The sequence below is a fragment of the Lutjanus erythropterus genome, chromosome 22 (genome assembly GCF_056507025.1).
Source record: "Lutjanus erythropterus isolate fLutEry1 chromosome 22, fLutEry1.hap2, whole genome shotgun sequence".
Classification (NCBI taxonomy): domain Eukaryota; kingdom Metazoa; phylum Chordata; class Actinopteri; order Lutjaniformes; family Lutjanidae; genus Lutjanus; species Lutjanus erythropterus.
Window position 1 is genome coordinate 4,423,569 of NC_139338.1, and position 13,440 is coordinate 4,437,008.

The window sequence follows — 13,440 nt, forward strand, 5'->3', positions numbered from 1 at the left end:
TTTGGAGTTCAAACCTATTGGGATTCAAAATAGCCAGCCACTGACCAGTAAAATAGTAAGACATCAGAATTAAAATGAAATTGAAATGAAAGAAAAAAATGAGATAAAATAATTAAAACCAACAGTAAACCAACAAGAATATAAAAGCAGGTGAGGTAAAAGAATTAAGAGTGTAACTAAAATAAAATAAAAGTTAAGACCAGCCAACCAGACTGCTGAGAGATGCAGCTAAAAAGTAATGTTTTCAGTTTATCTTTAAAAGACGATAATTTTGTGGCACACCTGACATGATCAGGTAGAATGTTCCAATGGCTTGGAGAACAAAATCTAAAGACAGATTTAACAATGTTTGTGGAATAACCACGCACAAAGCACACATATTCCTTCTCCTTGAAAAAATCCATAGTGTGTAGACATAAAATTTTACAAAATACAATTTTGAGATGTCCAGGCTTCAAATTTCAAACACCACACTAGTGCAAGTTACACGTGAGACCATGATTGGCTCTGGACTGGTGGTGATGTCTGGTACGCCTCTCAAATGGAAATTAAAGGGCAGGTTTGGCGTTTGTGGATGTCCAGTCAGTGTTGTTGGTTGGCCTAAGTGTTGTCAGTCAAAGCAATAATCTCTCAGTGCTACTATGCTGACCAAGACAGCCGAGTTCTCTTGCTCGCAGAAATGTGCAGGCAGGTCTAACATGCATCACGATGCACTGAATGTGAGCATCTGATGCCCCACACCAACTCTGCCGTGTACCACCACTCTAACATAGAAAAGAGAGCTGAAGTCATGGCCATTTCAGTGGACCATTAGAAAAAAAATGTAGTTAATGGTGAGAAACAAATTATTTTGATCCCGTTTGAATGGTGCCATGAACCACACATGATGTTTTACAAGTCAAGAAAGTTGCAGTTTGTCGTAAAACCGTTGAAGTATCAGACTGTCAAGAAACATAATTAGAAAGAGTGCACACCCAGAGGTCACATAAGACACATGTCATGACTTTCTCCTTCCAAAAGCTAACATTAGCTGCTGAAGCTATGATGCCTATTGTTTTTTTTGTCTTTTATGGATAGGATATAGTCACACAACAGCAGGCCTTACTCATTCTTTCTCAGTTAATAAAAGGACCAGAAGTTGCTGGATAAAACATTTCACATCAGATGAGGCTCACCTGTGGTTCAGCTGGCAGAGCGTGTGTCCCATGTGCTGAGGCTGTTGGTCCTCTGCAGCAGCTGCTGGTTTGACTCCTGCCTGCGGCCCCTTGCTGCATGTCACCCCCCCCCCCCCCCCCTCTCTACCCCCCTTCCTTCACCTGTCCCTATCAAATAAAGACAAAAAAATATTTCAGGAACATCATACACTAACATTTTACTTCTACTCCTTTCCATGTTTGCGTACCTCTTTTTTAAGGCTTCTAGGGTTCCCCTGGCACTGTTGGATTCAAGGGGGGTGATCACAAAAAAACAACGCAAAAGTGCCCTCTTGGATGCCCCTAAAGTTGATAAAACTTTATAAAGTGCCCTCTAGGGTGCCTTTCTGTTTGACAACATGCTGTAAAGTGCCTTCTAAAGTGCACTTCCAGTGGACAAAACATGATAAAGTCAGCCCTGCTCCCCAGACAGCCTGAGTCCGCCACTGTCCCCTGGTAACCCTGTGTCAATGTAAAAACACTATGAACTGTGGGTAATACCCTCAGGCAAAGTCTGCAGAAATGCAGACTTACAGACAGCGAGCAGAAAGGGCTCAAAATGTCTCCGAAAGCCTTCATGGACTTGACGATTTGACAGTGGGGCAGCTGTAAGCCCCTTACCGGGAAAGCGCTACAAAGTCTGGGAGTTCGTGAGTGAGGACAGTGGGATTGTGTTGTCTTGTAGTTGTGATGTCACAAAAATCATACTGGTACATTCAGGTCTCAGCAGGAGATTTAAGATGAGCAAAGAGAAACTTTCCGCTCTTCAGCAGGTGAACCTGACAACAGCTTCCTCTGGTCCTACTCTGCTACTCTGATAAAGTTAGTTTCATCCCTAAATATAATGCAACAACAACAGCAGGCTTGAATCTACACCTTCCTCACACTGTAAGTTAGACCAGGGGTTCCCAAACTTTTTCATGTCAAGGACCCCACATTATCAGAAGCCCAGATATTGCCAGTTGCCCACAGGGGCTAATTTGCCCTCAGTCAATAGCCAGATTGATCAAGTACCAAAACTAGGATCACTTTTAATTACAACCAATCAAAATGACCAACCCTGTTTCTTCCACTGTGATAAAAGTAAAGCTGGATATCACTTTTACATCTCATTAGCATCAGTGAGCCATTTAGCACGCAGCTTGTACCAAGATTTAACAATGTTAGTGACTGGCTGTCTAATGTTACACATTACGTTACACCTAGAGACCAGGATTATTGTTTTGGGGTTTTTCTTACCACCATGTCTTCGAATACCTTCTTCCTTTCCCTCGTGAGAAACTGTACCATAAGGTGCTATGGAATTTTCTTTTTTTTAATAGATATGGTATCTGTAATGGTACAGATATTGAACATTTGATATATTCGATAAGTGCAAGATAAAAGATCATGTGTGTTCTGAGTTTGCCACACCATAGAAATGTGTTATTAACCACCCAGCCAAATTCAAATGATTAAAAAAATCTCTAAGTATATAAAAGTAGGTCTCAATGTCAAACACCATTACGACCTGAAACATGGATGCTGCGTCTAGCAGATTTATTGGACATGTCCAGATATGTTTGAACCACCAGAGCCAGAGGATGGTGACAGGAAGTTTTTTTTCTTCTGTGTCTGGTTGTTGGAACTGAAGTGAGTTGAAGTGAACTGCTGGGCTGATTTGGACTGAGAGAGTCGCTGAAGGTACGTTCATGACTGATTGTTAGTGAGGGTGGGGGAAGGTAGTGTCGTGCGTGTGTCACTTCATGGAGCTTATATAGCGCTGGGGGACCATGGCTCCGTCACGTCATCAAGTCATGTTTCATGTCCACACAAAACAATCCTGACCACAGAAATCATGAACAGTTTAACAGTCAAACTCCACAATTCAGTACTACATAGTTCTCAGTGTTATCACATTTTCAGCAACTACAGTAAGTTCTAGCATGTATAATGTGTTAAAAAGAAGAACTCCCTTTCTCCTTCACACAGATTTTGAAATATTCTCCTCTTCCTTTTGCTGGGGACCCCCTACAACCCACTCAAGGACCCCTGTGGGCCACCAGACCCCAGTTTGAAAACCATTGTGCCACAGATAGGTTTCATCAGATTGCATTAACTTCTACATATACAGAGAATCTTCCTCCCTCTGATGTGTGGTTACTTCAGTATGTAGACAACAATATCTTCGTTTGACTCCTATTGTATTTGTTTTCCTGGGAATTGCGTTTGTTGTAAGGTCACATAGCAAAAGAAAGAGAGGTTTGAGAGAGAGACTTAGAGAAAGAGTGTGTGAGAGAGAGAGTGCCTGAGGGCAGACAGCAGAGAGTCAGTCAACAACATGCTGAACATCTGGTGAGTCCCCTCGCGGCCTGACCAGCTCATCGAGATTCCTGTTGCGTGGTGGCCAGCTGGTCACTGAGCGCTCGGCCTCCTGCTCCGAAACAGAGCTCATTTCAGTCTGAGCCACGACGGCGCACTGCAACAGCTGCTCGCACTGAAAACAGGCTGACCTTCTTCTTACAGGCCAGTCACTGTCGTATTCTATGGTGCATGTTAACACAGCTCTGGATTACCTGTACCTCTGACCATGTGACTGTGTAATGGGAACAAGCTCGCTTGTTCCGAAGAGTATTAGGGCCAGGCATAACATGAAGAAAGTAGACAGGGGAAGTTTTTTCATTCAGCATTGTGAGAGTAAATTTAAAATGTTGACAAAGAAGTTGAAAAGTTGAGCAAAAAGTCAAACTTTTAAGTAGTGCTAGACACATAGAGAGTTGAAATATCATGTCAAAAGTCAAAATGGTATTTCAACATTACTCTCAAAATATCAACTTTATTCTCAACATTTCAACATTATTCTCAAAAAGTAATTTTAACTTTATGCTCAACATTTTAACTTTATTCTCAATATTCCAAATGTTTTTTTAACTCTATTCTCTACATTTTGACTTCATTGTCAAAATTTTAATATTATTTTCGAAAAGGTATTTTATAACTTTATTCTTGAAATTCCAACTTTATTCACAACATTTCTAACTTTATTCTTTACATTTCAGCTTCATTTTCAACATTTTGACTTTTTCTCAAGATTTCAATTTCATTCTTGACAATCCAACTTCAATCTTGACCGTTCAGAATTATTCATGAATTGGTGTTTGAACTTTTTTCTTGACATTCAGTTTTATTTTCAACATTCTGACTTTATTCTCGAAAAGCAACTTAAAAGGAAATCTTTTTCTTTTTCTTATGCATGGCCCTAAAACGTCTGTACACTCACATAGAGAAACCAACATAAAATTACCACCAGCTCTGCAGCCTTACAGAACATTTTTGCCTGATTTAACTTTAGATTGCTTTGGTTTCACAGAACATTTATTGTAAATTCCAGTTTAAGTGCTGTCATTAACTTTTAGCTGTAACCGCCGCTCGCTCTGTCTGTCGATCATTTGATCCACAAAAATTTCGCTATTTCACCACCACCTTTGGTGGCCACAATTTTCAAAATTGAAACTTGGCGTGGAGGTCAAGTCTTTGTGAGGTTATGCATGTGTGACAAATTCTAACTCCTAATTCTTCAAATACGGCAGCTTGGTCAATGGCCCTGTGAGCTTAAAACTATGACACTGTAGTTTTAGGCAACAAAACTACATACTTTGATTTAGGGAAAGATTGTGGTATCGACATGAACCCTCGACTCCTGGCTGAAAGTCCCGTGTTCATTTGACCCATCCACCCACCTCCTCCAAACATGGACTTTTTTGTTCTTTATTCTATGACAGCTTTAACAGAATTTAAAGATAACCTTAGAGAGTCGCCTTCCCAAATGACACTCAAGGGGACCTACAGCGTCACAGTTTGAAGCTTAGTGGCAATGACCAAGCTGCCATATTTGATGTCTGGAAGTAAGAACAGGCTGTGTGAATGAATTAACATGCGGCTGGATGTGCGTTTGTGGTTGCAGCTCTTGTGAATTTGCGTTGGTTTTTCTAGCATTCCAGACCTCACTCACATCATCAAAATTTGAAACAATTCAGGCCTTGATTTGTTGAGTCTTGCCCAATGATGGACTGTGTTGCGAGTTGACAGAAATGTGGCATTTTTGCCAAAGATTGTGGGTAACACACGGCCCCGGTTGGTATTTCTGCTCTGGATTTAGTTTTCACAGATGATGTATGTCACTTGTTTTAGAATCGTTGTTTGTCCAGGAGAGATTTATGGAGCATGTAGACATTTCTGCAGGAAATTTACTTTTCTGTTGACATTTCACTTGTCATAGTAGCAGTGGTGTGTGTGTGTGTGTGAAGCTGAGAGTGACTGGTCATAGCAGCCGGGTCAGTAAGTACATGAGGGGCAGTGGAGCGATATGGGTTGACAGACTGCCTGCTATCCGTGACTGCTGCTGGTACAAGCCATCGCTCTGCTCTGCTGTACACACACACACACACACACACAATCTCCCAGTGGTAATATGTGTACACATCTGTTTCTCATTTCTATCTCATCTTCTCATCTGTCTTTCTTTTTCTGTCTCTCACACACACACTTACAGAACAGACTAATAGTGAGCTGCAGGGTGGGCGGGGTTATTAGAAGGGCTTGGAATAGTTGATGGGAAAACTCCTACCCTGGGGTGCTGTGTAAACACGCCAAGGAAACAAGATGGCCGGCCTCAACATGTGCTGATGAACTGACCAGGAGAGGAGCTGTATATATGTGTGTGTGTGTGTGTGTGTGTGTGTGAACTCATAATCCAGGCTACTGTACACGTGAGAACTTTAAGATCTGTGCGCTGGGTATGTCTAACCAAGATTTTGGGGATATACACCCACTGGAGTGTTCCAAACTGATATTTATATACCATGTAGCACATTTTCCACTACAGAAATGTCATGTGCCAAAGACATTTCAACACTTTTAGAAGACGACATACGACTGCCTACATTCACTGTTATAGTAGTAACCTATGCAGTGTTGAAAAATGGTCTGGTATCTTTGCAGCAATTAAAGTAACCCCTACAGACACCCTCCATGGTCATAGTCAATAGAGGGGCTTTTCCCCATGACAGTGAGTAAGTCGTCTCTTTCTGTTTATCTTACATTTACTGTATGTGTGTATATAAGTACATTTCTATCCACTTATATTAATGCACATTTTCAATTCGCGCATTACAAAAATCCCAGTGGTAACTAGGGATTCCCCAACAGCCTGAACAATCATGTTAATGCTTCAGGGGAAAGTTCTGCACTATTTATGTGGATGTTACCTTGCAAGGCAGCTGGATTTGCAATACCATGCTAGAATCCATCTCACCAGGCTTCAAATTATCAGTCTGTGTCTGCACCACAAGTGATGCAGCCAGGCAGTGTCCTAAGAGGGACTACTGGCAGCTACCAGCGTGGTTTTAGGTGCGACAGTGAGAAGCGTCCATGGAAGCAACTCGTCTTGAACAAAATGGCGGCTCTTGAAGAGGATAGTGTAGATACCGTGATAGCATCAGTTATATTAGAACTGGAGAGGATTTCTTCATTGAAAGAAGAGCTAAAAATGACACTGATGGAGAAAAGATGTTTTCTGTCTTCTCATGTCTGGCTTCAGCAAGAGTTTGATCTGACTGGTAGACATTTTAGACCATATTAAACATGATGGACAGATGGCTCATCCAATCACCTGCCAAGTGTTTTGTAGAAGTTTCTAAGGACGACTTCCCAGATGGTTCTGTGTAACAAACCATCTGATGTGTTACATTAATGTGGATGTCCAGTCAGTCTTGATGGTATATTTAGTAAATTGAAGCAATAAATTCCTCAGTGCTGCTATTCTGACAGAGAAAACTAAGTTCTCCTGCTCATGGAGCTATGCCCGTAGTGCCCGCATCTACCAGAATGCATTGCATGCAAGCTTCTGACACCCACTCTGATGTTACTGTGTAACACTCTAGCCTGTAGCGATTAGTTTGTTGGCTGAAACATAGTGTTAGGTGACAACAATACTTATCTAGTGCACCCCCTTGCTACCCAAAGGAGGAGACAAGAAATCCAAGCTGAAGTAGCCTGTACCAACGACATCACTGTGACATCACTGGATGAAAGAAGAACATCTGATTTTGCAGCAGGAACACTTTATCATTTAGCAGTACTGCAGAATGTATTCCTTCACCTGATTACATTTACCATCAACACTGACTGGATATCCAAATGAAAAGTAGCAAATTTTCTCTTTAACTAAATTTTGAGTAACATGCCACACAGCAGCCGCCACAGATGAGCAGCATCTGTCATGTGAACAGTAGCCAGAGTGTGAGTGAGACCTGCCAGCAGCGCTGTCATCATGTCAGCGGTGTGTGAATATTTTAAACTCAAGAAAGAAAAAAAAACAAAACTGCCAAGTGACATTTATGCATTTATGCAGTTTATTCAAAATTTATTTTGAATGTTTGACTAGTGCGGACCAATCAAAACATCTGCAAAAAGTTGTGTGTGTGTATAAATAAAAAGAAGCTGCTGTTTTGCATGACTAAGTCATATTGTGGGCTGTGTATTTCTGTCTGTTTCACAGTTTCAGTATGATGATTTTAGATGACAGCAGTTGCAAAACACCCAGTGGTAATCAAGGAGTCCCCCTTAACTGTTCCGATTCAGCTTTTCAGAATTGAATCCAGTCCAACTACCCAGTAATGAACGTTGCTTTCTCTTTGACATGCTGTCCTGACTTGATGCATATGGTCTGTTTTAAACCAGGGTAACCATGGTGTTGGAGCAGCTTTTAAAGCTTGTCCAAACGTTACAGACTACCATACAGGCCTACCAGGAAAGAAATCAGATCAGATACTCAATCAGAGACTCAATGTTGCAGCAGCAGTTAGTACATGAAAAAGTGGTGTCAGAGGAAACTGTGTAAATTTGGGAAAAAAAGTTAAAATATCGCAAAGATTTTAAGTTTGGACACACTTTCTTGACTTGTAAAATTATGTTTCAAGTTGACAACATAAGTGTAATTCATGACACACAGAATCAAGAAATAATTTGTCTCTCTTGTAGCAGTCACTGGTGAGATGCCGGGGTGCCAGTCAGAGGGTCAGTCTGCCAAAAAAAAAAAAGACCAATTAAAAACCAGCAAACCTACAAAGGAGTTGGCGGAGCCTCCAACCTCTACAGTAAACAACTGTACACAAGCAAAATGGACAGCAAGCTCCGAAACACACAGCACAGCACTATTCAGTTTCACCACAGTGTATTATACAGAAGTGCAGGGAAAGTGAATCCTTAAAGTGATAGTTCACCCAAAAATGACATTTCACTCAATATCTCCTCACCCCTGTGCTGATGTGAGGATGGGTGAAGATCTCCAGTTCACAAAACACTCCTGGAGCTTCAGTGGAAAACAGCGTTGCAGCCAAATCCAGTATAATTGAAGTGAACAGTGACCAGTTTAAAAATGTAAAAAAGAACACAAAAAAACCCCCCACAAAATGTCTCCATCCTCCTCATGTGGTGTAATCCAAGTGTCCATAAACCGCAACATTAAAATTTGACCCAAAAAGACGCCATTTACACCATGTTTTTAGCCTAAATGTCAACTGTAGCCTCTCAGACCTGATCCTCGTGCACACGCCTGAAGCAGGTACACAGGCTCTCGCTCAAGAAATGATGTTCCTCTTCTGTGTTGAAGTCCTTGGACATTTTCTTCTTCATTGAAAATTTGTCAACTTTACAAGATGGAAAGGGTTACTTTTTCGGTTAATCTAAAGATGGACGTTTTCCTACGACGTTGGGAAAAATGGGTGCATTATGTCAAACCTTTGAGACCAGATTTTATTGAGATAACAGCTTGAAGGAACTTTAACAGCTCTCATTATTTTGTCTTTTATGGTATTTCTATGAGGTGTCAAAATATGTAATTGCAACCTGTAACGATGCAAAACAAAACTGCTACACTTTCATTTATTTATTTTCCTTTTATTCATTTATTTTAATTTATTGTTTCCTCTCTGGATGTATATAGTTATGTTTCTATGTTCATTCATCGAAAATGCAAGGGAATAGGTTTATGAGTTTAAGTTAAACTAAACAAACTAAGGATGAGAGACTGTATATTTTGATCTGTTATAGCTTTTTTGGTTTCCTATCTTGGACTACAAATACCTCTCTTCCCTTGGTACTTACATACCTAATGGCATGAATGTACCTAAAGATGTAATGATGTATTTCAAAAATAAAAATAAAATGAAGAAAAAAAAAAAGAAAAGAAAATTTGTCAACTGTGCGTGTAACAAGTCACTATTTCTGAGCAGATGTCTCTCTGTTGTCTGAGTCTCTTCCAGGTAGCATGTAAACACAGATGTGAAGGTATCATGAGATCTCGTATATCTTGTGTCGCGTCACTTGAGCGACAGCCTGTGTACCTGCTTCAGGCGTGTGCACGAGGATCAGGTCTGAGAGGCTACAGTTGACATTTAGGCTAAAAACATGGTGTAAATGGCGTCTTTTTGGGTCAAACTTTAATGTTGCGGCTTACAGACACTTGGATTACACCACATGAGCAGTATGGAGACATTTTGTGGGTTTTTTTGTGTTCTTTTTTTATATTTTAAAACTGGTCACCGTTCACTTCAATCGTACTGGATTTGGCTGCAATGCTGTTTTCCACTGAAGCTCCAGGAGTGTTTTGTGAACTGGAGATCTTCACCCATCCTCACATCAGCACAGGGGGGAGGAGATATTGAGTGAAATGTCATTTCTGGATGATTGCTTTAAAGGTGCTGGCTGCCACACTCTTCATAGAGTATTGTTCATATTCTTTTCAAATTTAGTTTCCAGGGTGCACACTGGATGGGGTGTGACTTGGGCACTCTATAGTCAGTGTAGTAACAGAATATTGATCCATGTTTGCTCAGCAAAAACAGTCTACAAACTACTCAGTACTGCGTAGACTCCACATGACATCTCCAGTGAAAAATGGCAGTGCTTGTATCTGATATATTTTAGTTTAAGTTCAGTGGGAGGACACGTTGCCCATACTTATTTACAGTGTAAGTTGTTAATATCTGTTCATCATAAGTGGATGGAAACATACATGAATTCACATTTTCTTTTGCCAACTTGGAATTCTGGTTTAAATTTGCATCACAGGCCCTGAGCTGGAAATGGGCTTAATCAACGTGCTACATTAAACTGGACGTTATGAGTAATGGAGCTATGCTGTGTAAGTGTATGAGAGGAAGGAGTGAGGAAGGCGTTTCCTCCAGGGGCAGTCTGACAGAATGCTCAGATGAAAGAGACAGGATGGAGGGAGAGATGAAAGTGCAGAGCAACAACCTTCAACGTTCCTCTCCCCTCCTTTCATCTCCCCACACTTCTCCCATCTGGCCTGTTGCACTTTGCCCGGCTCTCCTCATCAGCATCCTCATTAGGGTGAAACCTGCTTCGTATCCGTTTGGCACCGCTGCCTCCCTCTCAGGGTTGGTCGGCCTTGCGTTTCCCTTCAGCCAGCAGAGAGAAACACCTGTAGCCAGGTAGCCCCGCGAGGCTGCATGTCCTTATCAAGCTCTCGTCTGTACTCACAGCCTCTGTAATCACCACATCAGCTATTCACCGCTCTCTATGAATCACCAGAGACCCACGGAGGGAGGAAAATAAAACACCTGCTCCCTTCGTCTCCGTCGCTCCGCTCTGCTCTCACGGCTTCCTGCTGAGCTACAAGAGAACTGCCAGGAGGAACTATTCACCATCAGCTGTTTGAAATACGAGCGTCGTGCCGGAGCTGATTTACTCGTTTGTTGAGAGGGGTTTTTTGTGCATTCAAGGTCCCGTGTGCCGTTTGTTAAAGCAGCTAAACACTGCCAGAAACTGGAAAAACGCTCTCCCAAATGGCTTGTTCCCTGAAACACGATAAGGTGGTTAACAAATGCCTCATTATAAATGAGATACTTGCAGTGTTGAGAAGAAAAATCAAGTAAAAGTCTCAAATAAACAGCTTTTAGCAGTGGGGTTCCTCTCACTGGTGACTGAAAACAGCATTGTCAGCACAGCTCTGATATCCAGCACATGACTTCCTGGTTAAAAGTTCACAGAAAGAGCAAACGCCAAAAACACAATTATGATCACAAGATCACGCAATAATCCATCTTGCCAGGCTTCAAGTTATCCATTTGTGTGTTCACCAGAAGTGGTGCAGCCAATCAGCGTCCTAGGAGGGACTACTGGCAACTGTGGGCTCCTGAAGAGGTTAGCGTAGATACTGTGATAACATCAGTTATATCACAACTAGAGAGTATTTCTTCACTGAAAGAAGAGCAAAGAATGACACTGAAGGCTTTTCTCCATGTAAAAGATGTTTTCGCTCTTCTCCTGACCGGCTTTGGCAAGAGTTTGATCTGATTGGTTGAAGTTAGCCCTTATTAGAGTTTAGAGGGTGGTGTCTTTTTTGTAGCTTTTCAAAAACATAAAACAGATGAACAGATGTGTGGGGAATTAATTAAACGTGGTCTTAATCTGCTCAAACAATAGCTGCAAACATTAGCATTACCAGCTAACTAGCTTACTGCTGTTACTTCCAGCCAAACCTGCAGTAGATGCCCCTGCATTTGCCAAACTCATCCACTGGAGTCAGATTTCTCAGCTTACTAATGGAGTTTAAGCATTAGCATTAGTTTACATTAGATGGCTACACTAATACAATCTGCTAGTGAGGGTCATCATTTTAGCCAGCAAAATACACTGTCAGCTAAAATGAGAAGCTGCTTTTGTTTACTTCTCTGTGGAATCAAAGATCTAATGTTTCCAAAATGACTGTCAATTTCAATGATAAATCTTCATTATCGCTGTCAACTGCATATGTGCAGTGCAAGAATGGGAAGCTTGACAGGCATAGGAACAGAAACAACATAGGTCAATGTCTTTCTAAAAATCCATATTCTAAAATGTGTGTGCTAAATTATAGTTTCAGGACTTTCCCACTAACTTGGACTGTTAAGTGATCTTCATATCTACAGAAATGATTCCTGAAGACTGTAACAAACAGCTAAGCCATGTGTACAGAGTGTTGAAGAAAAATTAATTGAAATTACCTCAGTGGTGCTGCAAAAAGGAAGGAAGACACAGTGGGATACTGGAAACCAACACCCACCACAGCCACAGTTCACCCTGCTGCTGTCTGACAAGAGATGCAGAAGTATTCGCTGCTGTGCCACCAGACTACAGTGCAGACTCTTCCCTCAGGCTGAGACTGCTTAATTCATCCATCCACTATAAATAAAAGTTCATTTTTATGTACTACTATTTATTCAAGGAATGAAAATGGGGGAAAACAGGATGTGGAGGGCCCCATGCTTATGTTTGCCTTAGGCTCCAGAATGACTAAATCCACCCATGGAAACAGCGACAGGCAAAACCACTACTACTGAACTGAAGACAGTTTGACACAGTGCCAAACATCATGGCTTTATGAGCAGTGCTGCAATCACTTACAGATATTGCTACTAATGTGTATTTGAAAAGTGATGTGAATGGTGAGCTCAGATGGGGTGGAGCATGGGAGATTGGAATGTAGTCTGTGAGTCTGAATGATGTGGCTCTCTGACGAGTCATTGTGAAGCTCAGTGTGGTGGCTCTGGCCCTTGCCATCCTGGCAGTTCCTGTCTGCCTAAGGGCTCCATTATACTCCCAACTGTACACGGACAGCTGCCGCCAGCATGGATGCCTATTAGTTCTGCTTATATGACTTTGTAGACTCTGCATGCCACACGTGTAGTAGATCGTCATCTGTCATGGTCGCATGGTCCACATGGACACAGCAAATTGTGGGTACGTCCACACAGAGCCAACCCATACATCCTCTGATGACGAAATTAACATCACATGTCCCTGCAGCCCACACAGCTAATCCAAAAATGCCGAAATATGTGAAGCAAGGGTGGAGCTGAGGGTGGCTAAACAAAGCAGTACCTAGTGGCTTCATACCTTTAACAGCACCCATTGGTCACAATACCAAAAGTCTGTACTTACACTTCCTGTTTTGAGCACACAAGTGTGTTCACATTGACATTTACGGCAAAACGAAGTGCACTGTGAGTACCTGGATGTTGAATTCACGTTATACTCAAAATGGCCAAAAAGTCGAGTGTGGAATGCCGGACACTTCTTGCCCTCAGTGGTCACATAGCGGAGGACAGCTGGCCCATCGTCAGTGGAGATTATGGTGTATTTTTAACCTTCTGGGAAACAGATGGCAAACAAAAGCAAAATATATTCAAAGGGACATTCATGT